Genomic DNA, 10,289 nt, shown 5'->3' with positions numbered 1-10,289 from the left:
ACTTTAAAAATTATTATTTTGACTTTAAACTCATTTTTAATCTTAAACATCATTTTAACCTTAAAACTATTTTTTTATTTTACCTAACTGAAAATTAAAACTTAAATTAAAACTTAAAAATTTAACTTTAAACTTAATTATGTAATTAATAGGTAGAACTTAACTATTTAAGTTTAACTTTATTTGAGAACTAAATTTGATTTGATTAGAACCTAGGTTTAACCTGAGTAAAAATATTAAAATTACTCTAAGTCATTTTTTTCAACCTTTAAAATATTAATTATTTTTATTAAAACATAATTAAAGTTTGACTTAAATTGAACCTTACTTAACCTTGTTTAATAACGAGTTTAACTTCAAATTACTACCAAATTTAAACTAAGTTAATCCAACTTAAAAGGAAGTAAATGAAAAGTTAAATTATAACTAACACCTTCATCAATTAATACAAAATTTAGATTATATTAAATTATTGAATCAAGCAAACTTTAATCAATAAATTATTAATATTGATTAATTATTGAATTAATAACAACTTATCTTACTTAACATTACACTAAAGGTTAACTCATTTCAACTGAATATAACGTTAATTACGTTTAGTCAAATTTAAATGAACAATTTTATAAAGATAATTATACAATCACCTAAAACACTTAGGTACGAAAATATGTTACGGTTGTAAAATTTTATATTAAGGGGGAGTAATAAATAAGGAAGATTAATAAATTAAAGGAGTATCAAATTCAGGGGGAGGTTTTTAATTATCTCCATAAGTGTTATTTTTTAATCTTCTCTTTAAAATCTCTCTATAAAATTCTACCTCAATTTTTTTTGAATATATTTAGCAAATATTTTCAAAATTTTATGTCAGGTTCAGGGGGAGAAATAAAACTAATTCAGTTTTTTAAATCGAATTTTAAACTTAAATTTGAAAATCAATTTTCAAAATCAACCTGTTTAAAATTGCGAAAAATTTCTCAAATCAACTCACAATTGTTTATTTTAAATCACAAACTTTTTATCCTTTTTACTTAGTTCTTGAAAACTGAACTTTTCTAGTATTTTAAACCATGGTTTTGAAACTAGTACTTTTCTAGTATTCTAGAAAACTGAACTTTTCTAGTATTTTTCAATCAGTTTTGAAAAATAAATTTTTCAAACTCAGTCTTGGAATTTTTGAAAACTTATTTGAAAAGCATTTCAAAATTGAAACTTGTTTTGAAAATTTAAAATTTGATCTTGAAATTTAGAACTTATACACTTGTGTTTGAGATTTTGTTTATCTAAACTTAGCTATTTTTCTAAAAGCTAAAAGCTAAAAGCTAAAAGCTAATGCTTTAAACAAGTTTTCAAAACTTTAAACTCCCCCAAGTCAATTTGGCTATTTTTTTTTGTGTTAAAAAATTAAATCAAAGTATATTGCAAAATCTGATTACTTTTTGCAGTAACTCAACACTATGATTGTTTACCTTTGCTTATTTTTTATGAATGCCAAAGGGGGAGAAGGGTTAGGTGGTTAAGTTAGCTAAACCAATTTGAAAACACAAACTAACTTTAAAACCACACAAATGCATGTTGTTTCGTACATATGCTTTCACTAACTTAACCAGGTTGTCATTCCATCAAAAAGGGGGAGATTGTTGGTGCGGGTAGCACTAACGGTCTAACCCAGGTTTTGATGAATGACAAATAGGTTAAGTTAGTTGTGTTGTTGTCTGACACTTTGATCGAGTGTGCAGGAGAAGTCCAGACAGGTCGACGGGCTGACCAGATGTCTGGCACGAAGTCCAGCTAGGTCGACGGGCTGACCGGATAGCTGGCGAGAAGTCCAAGCGGGTCGACGGGCTGACCGGACGCTTGGCGAGAAGTCCAGCTAGGTCGACGGGCTGACCGGATAGCTGGCGAGAAGTCCAAGCGGTCGACGGGCTGACCGGACGCTTGGCAGAAGTCCAGACGGGTCGACGGGCTGACCGGGCGTAAGTAAGGTAAGTCATTGGAGGGGAGTGACTGCGAGGACGCGTTCCGGGAAGGAACATTAGGCATCGATCCGGCTTAGATCCATTTCGGATATCTAAGTCGAGATCGTGACTAGATTCCGATCTCGGAAAGACGGAATCTAAGTCATACTCTTGATGCTAATTTTTATTACTTAGCGTATCTGTAAAAATGTGCTAACAAATGCGGGTTTATTTGCCTCGGACTGCTTTGCGGGTAGGAGCGATGAGGTCAGGCCGGAATGGCTCGGGCGTCGGCGCTGGAAGGATCCGGCGCCAAGGCAAATTTATTGACACTTGGAGCATGCTGGTTGGGAGTGTTACGTCACATTCCAGGCGCCCGGAAGGGATCCAGGCGCCTGGAGCAGCATATAAAAGAAGCCCCAAGCAGGAGCTTCAAGATATCAGTCTTCTGAGAACTCTGAGTTCAATCACTCTGCTGCTCTGCGCTCCAACGACGTTCACAAAGCTCCGACGACTCACTCCGGCTCTCTTTTTAATTCATTGTTTGTCGGTTAGCTTTGTTTTCTTTCTTTTCATTAGCAATATTTGTACGTAAATTGTAATTATCCGAATTGCTAGTGAATTGCCCAACGAAAGTACTCAAGGAGTACGGGCCTTCGAGTAGGAGTCGTCACAGGCTCCGAACGAAGTAAAAATCAACAGTGTTCATCTCTTTACTTCTTTACTTTTCCGCTGCGTCTTAACTCGAGATTTTCGAATCGATATTCACCCCCCCCCTCTATCAAATCTAACGGTCTTACAGTATGTAGGTCAAAGAAGTTCATTTATGGTCTGAACCAAGTGTCCCGTCAATGGTTGTAGAAGTTTTATCAAGTGGTTACCTCATTTGATTTTAGAGAAAACCCCGTTGATCAGTGTATGTATATCAAGTTCTGTGGGAGTAAGTTCATGATACTTGTTCGGTATGTGGACGATATTTTACTAGTAAGCTATAATAAGAGCTTGTTACATGAAACAAGTCAGTGCGTAGAAGCTTGCCACTCGAGAGCATGGGTTCGAACCGCGGGGTAGTCAGGGTGTAATTCCCTGATCCCTGTGCACCTCTTCCCACTGCGCACTAACTTCTCCAGCTACTGTGATTTACCTCCCTCGTGAAGACCTTGGGCGTGGTGCGGTGGGGGCGCTGGGGGTGAGCGATATCGCCATTTTGCCACTTGTTACATGAAACAAGTCATTTCTATCCGATAATTTTGAAATAAAGGATCTTCATGAAGCATCTTTTGTATTAGGCTTATAGATTTATCATAATTGTCCAAGGGATATCAAAAAGGTACTTAATCGATACGGCATGCAATAGTGACACACCTGTGTCTAAAGGTGAAATGTTTAGTTTGCAATAATGTCCACAGCTTGAACTTGAGATTCAAGAGACACAAAAGTTTCCTTATGGAGCCGCAGTAGGAAATCTCATGTATGCATAAGTTTGTACACTTCTGAATATTGCATACATACTTGGTATGTTAGGTAGATATTTGAGTTACCTGTACCAACACATTGGAAGGGTGGCAAGAGAGTTATGAGGTATTTACAGAGAACAAAGGACTATATGCTCAGGTATCAAAGATCTGGTCATCGGAGGTCATTGGATATTCATATGCAAACTTTGCAAGATACTTAGACAGCAAGAGGCCCACCTCAGGTTATGCCTTCATGATGACAAAAGGGGTTATCTCTTGGAAAAGCGTCAAAACAGATACTTATAGTCACTTCTACGATGGAGACAGAGTTTATAGCTTGCTACGAAGCATTAAATCAGGGGATATGGTTGTGAAACTTCATCATAGCGTTACAAATCGTCGATGGTGTTAATAGGTCATTGAAGATCAACTGTGATAATAAAGTCGCAAAATTGTATTCAAAGAACAACACAACTTGTCGAAGCCTAAACACAGCGACATTAAATTTCTAACAATCAAAGAAAGAGTTTAGAGTGGTCAAATGTAAATAGAGCACATTAGTACAAACTTTATGATTGTAGATCCACTCACCAAGGGCTTGCAACCCATGCAAGGTGTTTCATGTGCATGTTGCACATATAGGGGTGCTTCTATTGGGTGAAGTGCATGTTTAGTGGGAATCTGTATTTATGTTTGTCATATTGCTCCTCTATATATGCATTGAACATTTTGTTTATTTTTCACATACAATTTCTTATTTGTTGCAATAGTAATGGATTTTAATTATCACTCTGAAATAAGGATATCATAATTTACTAATACAGTTTAGCATTTGGTATCGTAAATATGATATGGACTCTAGTTTGATTCATAAAGAATAGGTCATGGTTTACAACTGCAATTTAGCTTAAGATATTTGTAAACACGACATAGACGCTTTGGGTCATTAGGAGGATCGGTTGAGAATGTGTATGTGAAAATTACTTTTCATGCAATTTTCATGCTACACATCCACATCCGATCTATTTCATTAATGAAGTTTGTATTATGATTACTATGAGACTTGTTACAGTTATAATAGCTATGACTCTTTTAGTAATTGCTAATGGAATTAATGGACTAGATTGTTTAAGGGGATATTTTTACTCATAAAGATTGACATCATTACATAAAACTAAGGAATATATTGCATGGTATATTATCTTCACATGAAACTCAAGTAAAAGATTGTTAAATATTTATATATCCAATAATCCGTTAGTAGGCTTATCGTGAATTTATAACCCACTATTTTGTCACTTAAGTGCAAATTCGTTAAAGTGATCTAATTGATACGTTATTAGGTTTGCTTTTGGATGTGGATATTATATGTGTAAACCTGTCATCCGTTATCATTAATAGGTTGATAATGAATAGTAGGCATTAAGCTATATATAGGGTATGATCTCCACAAGGTTAGGAATCGAGAGATTATTCCTTGCTTCCCATTCGGTGAGGATATACGGCGTCGAAGTCCTAACCCCCATGAAAAATCATGCTTCGACTTCAGAATTTGGGGATAACACCAAGACGATGTTTCTGAATTCAAGTATAATTTAATTACAGCATAAGATTTTTCGCATCTCGTTATAATTAATCTAATTTTTCCATGTCTATAATGTCTATATGGAAAAGATCCTGCTAGAATCTATTTTTCTCTTAAAGGGGTTCATCAATTATGGGAATGTAAGGAAGAGATGTTAATTTTTTGTTGGTATAATTCAATTTGATATGACGTTTAGTGTATTGACGAGAAGACTAAGGATACATGTAAGAATGCTTATGGTGTTGGATTTCAGATACACACAAGGAGCAAAAGTTTACTATACTAGTTTCGCATATCTATGACGTTGCAGGCAAGTCAATAATATTTGGAAAAAAAAACAGCCATTTTTCCCTTTTAAAATTTTGATTATTTGCATCTCGGGTTCGTGTAATTTAGCGTCGATGGCATGCCCCGTAGTTTTCTCAAAACTGGACAATGACAATGCCTGCAGAAAAATCAATGAGTGTAATAATTCAGAAGGAAAGTAGTGAGCAAGAAGTTTGAACAGGCATGGAATCGAAGCAAGTGCAGTTTCCATGAACATAAGACCAGTTTACAAGTCAAGGTCAATACAAAAAGTGTGAGATGGATCTACAGGGCGATCATGCCATTGGTCGCTTGTGGACTTGAAGGGTTCTGTATGGCTGATGTCATTTGCATCCATTCAAAAGTTGCCCCTGAATTCCAAGCTCCAAGACCGTGGACCATGGTGAAGCGGACTGTGTTTGTCGGGCAGTTCTTGGTTTGGTCCACCGTGCTTCTTTAATTTAATTTGAAAACCACCTTGATTGACACTGGCTGCTATGGTTGATTCATGGAAAGGAATTGATAGGGACAGCAAGAGCACGATGGTAGAATAGTGGTTACATCATTTAATTTCAGGAACTTAACATTGGACGAGAAACCACTAGTATTTTTGGATACAAATTTTTAGATTTATCCAATAGGTGAATTATAGAACCTCCTAAACTAACCTAGATACCTGAATTATCAAAAATAAAAAATTAATAAAAAAAAAAACTATTCATGTGTCTAGCTCTGCCAGAAAAATTCGATCCAATGTTAAGTTCCTGATTTTATAACGACAGATTTCCAATTTGCCGTTAAACCATACATCCATAAATTTTTATACGTTGCTAGTAAAACAAACAAATTGTAATCTATCAAAGTTCATTCAAAAATACCTCCAATTTGTACAGACGCAAACAGTAGCGAGAGGCAGTGCACGAGGTAGCAGATTCAAAAATCTTGAAATTGGAAATACAATTACGCTGAGCAAACCTCGTAACAATGACAGCTCACAAAGGCTTTATAGCTAACACCAAATTGAAGGTAAGCAAATTCTGGGCAATTGAAACAGTAGGTGCCGGCTGCTTTTGCTGTTGGAGATGCAGGCACGCACAAGTAGGCGTTGTTGATGAAGTAGACAAAAGAATGTCTAATCTTGTCACTAATGTTGGATTCGGAGAGATAGTCATGGTGGCAGAAGCCAACCCTGCCTCCTAACTTTTTTCGATCAGAACAATGGTTCTAAGAGACCACTCACTGAAGATCATCAAATGACTCTTGCAGGCACAGAGGCTTGTTGGAAAATGCCGTGAGCCATGTTGATGTTACCAGCAGTATGCAGTGTCATGTTTCTTCCAGCTGATGATTCTAACAATTGCACTGAGTGAAAGGAATATCTCCATTCGAGTTACATCCCGGTTTGCCTGCACACGACAATACGAGTATGCCCATGTTTTCACATATCAATAGACAATAGTGTTGTTTTTAGTGAGAAGAGAGCTGGAAGTACCTCTACAGCAAAACGTGCCCAAACTTTGCTTTTGCGTGCCTCCATCACCCCTTTCAATATGGTCAAACCCAAGCCTCTGATGAAGTCAGCAATCTCCAGAAAAGAACCACGCTCCTTGCAGAGCATCTACAAGGAAATGCATCTTTAAACGTTCTCATCATTGATGATCAATAAACATGGAATTAATTGTACCAAAGCAACGTATGATTTACTTCTACTAGGAGTTGACGAGGAGGGTTTAGATCCTCCACCACAATGGGACAAATCATTGGTTGAGTTCCTACTTCAAACGCCCATGTTGCACCATCCTCAAAGTTGTCTTTCATAAGTAAACCACCCTCCTCATCGCTGATCTGCATGAGAATGGAATTGTTATTAAACATTCGTATGGTCCAACAATATGATAACAAAGGAAAATCACAAAGATTCATGGCATGCATCCATGAGCAGAATTGACTGATTTATCAAGAAAGACATGGCATTAAAGTAAACAGTCATATATTAACAATTAAACCCAACAATAAAATTCATTTGTTCCAGAATTTGTCAAAGTTCAGATGCGTTTTCATTCTGAAGAAACTTCAAACTACCATTGCAATTAACTCTATCATGCATTGGAAATACTACTGAGTTATTTAGCTAAAAGAGAAGTTTTATCCGAAACTTTAGAATATATAGACAAGACATAGCAATGCAAGTTAGGAGTGAAAGTCCGACCTTGGGTTCTCCAGAAACCTTCAGCTTGTCAGCATGCGTTGTCACACTTTGCAAGAAAAACATGTGTTTGATAGTCTTCTCCAGCAATGCATCAATGCTGCACTATTCACTCACCAACAACAAGAGGCAAAAATATGTTAAGTAGGGCTCTTAAATACAAGCAGCATTTGCAAAAGATAAAGATTTAAGCTTCATTTTAAAACAAGTACCTTTGCCCCATTGGGGACTATTTCTCGAAGTTCCTTGATACGGTCTTGTATCAACTGTCTGTCTTTTGGCCGTGGTCTAGGGCTCTCTCCTGCTCTAGGCCTCTTCCGGTTCAGCTTACCTACTTCTGATACTCTTTTACTATTTGAATCTGATGCACCATCATTCATAGCGCTTTGACAGCTTTCAACCCGTGCGTTGATTTGAGGCTTATGAACCCTAGATTTCTGAGTGAACTCTCCATCTTTTTCAAAGCTGCATGAAGACTTGCTATAACTTATGCATGAAGGCTCTAATTTTACTACTAGCGGTGAAAAACCTACAGGTTCATCTTTCTTGTGATTAGACAACTGTACTTCACAGTGACTGGGAACTCTAGCATAACGTGAACTACAAGGATCCATGAATGCACTCTGAGAAACATTACTGTCCAAACCCTGATTGGAACACGAATTGATCTTTGTAATTACTGCATCCAATAATTGATCACTGTCATCTATGGGAAACAACCCAGAACAAGAGATCTGTTCATTTAAGGAATCATAATTGGGACAAGCATCCGATTCTTCTGGGAGCATGGTTACATCTGTGCCAAGATCACAAGCATTTGTACTATTCTTATGCACTACCACGTCAGCCAAACAGCCATTTGTCCAATATATCTTGTGATCAGCATCCAACATATGAAACATATCATTTTCTGAAGCAAACAAAGTTTTACTTTTCAATGAAGGCAGAAACCTATACTCTTTCAAATCTTGTGTACACTGAATGATCTCCGTTCTACAAGGGTCATTTTCTACATAATCAACATTTTCATTTATTTGGTCATTCCAGACAGGTTTTGAGTGGCTTATTGCATGTTCTTGGAGAATGCCAGAGAGCAGATCAGAGCAAGAAACTTTAGATTCAGAGGAAAAAACTAGAGAAGCTTGAACTGAATCATCATTTTCTTTGATCTCAATATTTGACTGGGTATCATCACCTTCACTTAATAGTAAAGGCTGGTCCTTCCTGGAAACCTCTGATATGCATGTGTTTCTAAATTTGAGTGCTTGTGCTCTTTGGCTTAAATTTGAAGTTGTCTCAATTACAGCAGATGAAGCTGAGGATTTAGTAACTGTGTGTGGATTTGTCATTGAACTAGCATTGACAATATCATATACAATGTTTGTAGATTCATATGCTCCAATAGCCGATGCAAACATAAGCTCTTCTTCCAAGACGTTTAAATTATTAGGCAATAAAAATGGGTTCAAATCAGAGTGTCTGTTTTGACACTGAGATTTTGAATCATCAGGTGGAATCTGTGATGTGGGTTGTATGCCTGCCTTTGGAAATATGTAATCAGCACTTTGCAAAATAAGCTTACCTAAAGGATATGCCCTCTTTGCAGTCAGTTCGGTTGGCACTACTTCAGAATCACTAGAAAGGATTTTCTTATTTAATTGATATGGAATTAGAGAAACAGATTCAGAGAAAGATCTTGGAGTTGGAGAATTGAGTAATTCAGTGTTGCATTGATCAGAAATGACATGTAATTTCTCATCCACATTAAGCCAAGGATTTTGAGAATGAGAACCAAGAGCTAGCCCATATGAACTATATATTTGACAATCTTCCCTCCAAGCTTTCTGGATATTACTAGATAGAACATCACTTGAACCATAATCTAGCTTCGCAAACAAACATTTTATGTGCTGAACCAATCCAATGTTTTCCGTAACCTGCAATTAACATATGATAAAACTTGAATTTTCTCCTAACCGCATGAATTCTAGGAACGAAATAAGAACTCAGATCGAGAAAATACAAAACATGATCTAGTTATGTCGTAAACATGGCATCACATAAGAAAGCATAATAGACAAGAAACTTAATTGAAGAGGCATGTCCTTGTCCGTCATTGGCTTGATCCCTATGGAAGAAGATGCAATGGAAAGGAAGGTCTTCCAAGGGACTTGGAGGATGACGGCGCCAAAGAGTTTCTTGTCAATAGAACAAAAAACTATAGATTTTTCCTAAACCTTGGGGACCTCCCCTTTATATAGGAATCTAATCCGTTATCAGCCCATAAATAATAACAGATTGGGCTAAAGAGTTCTACACATTGAACTCGCATTCAATAATCCGAAACCCAATAACCTTAAGATAGATCACTTAACGGGTTTCGGTATCGCAAGTCTTTTAAATGACATATTAGCGCACATCAAGGGATATTAAATTCAACAATCTCCCACTTGGGCTATATGTGATTTTAGACAATACGCGAATGTAACTTTAGTTGATATCATACTTTATGGGTATAAGATACCCCTATAAACATGCCTGGTCCATTAACTTCATTGATATAGGACTAAAGAGATCATAGTTACTGTATATGATCGTAACAAGCCCTAACAGTAATCACAATACCAATGTCATTAATGACATAGATCAAGATGCGAATGTGTAGAGTGGAAATTACAAGAAATGTGATCAATACATGTCAATTTCTAGCTAGTCCTAAGTGACCCAAAAGGATCTTATCATATTTGCAAATACCATATGCTAAACTGCAATAG

The 10,289-nt window shown here is 36.5% G+C and overlaps 1 pseudogene; it reads right to left on the bottom strand.

Annotated features, from left to right (window-relative positions):
• Positions 1-6,140: 6,140 nt before the first annotated feature.
• LOC122033532 overlaps positions 6,141-10,289 on the bottom strand; it is a 28,549-nt pseudogene continuing 24,400 nt past the window's right edge.

The sequence above is a fragment of the Zingiber officinale genome, chromosome 11B (genome assembly GCF_018446385.1).
Source record: "Zingiber officinale cultivar Zhangliang chromosome 11B, Zo_v1.1, whole genome shotgun sequence".
NCBI classification, from domain to species: domain Eukaryota; kingdom Viridiplantae; phylum Streptophyta; class Magnoliopsida; order Zingiberales; family Zingiberaceae; genus Zingiber; species Zingiber officinale.
This window is presented reverse-complemented; position numbering and strand designations above follow the sequence as displayed.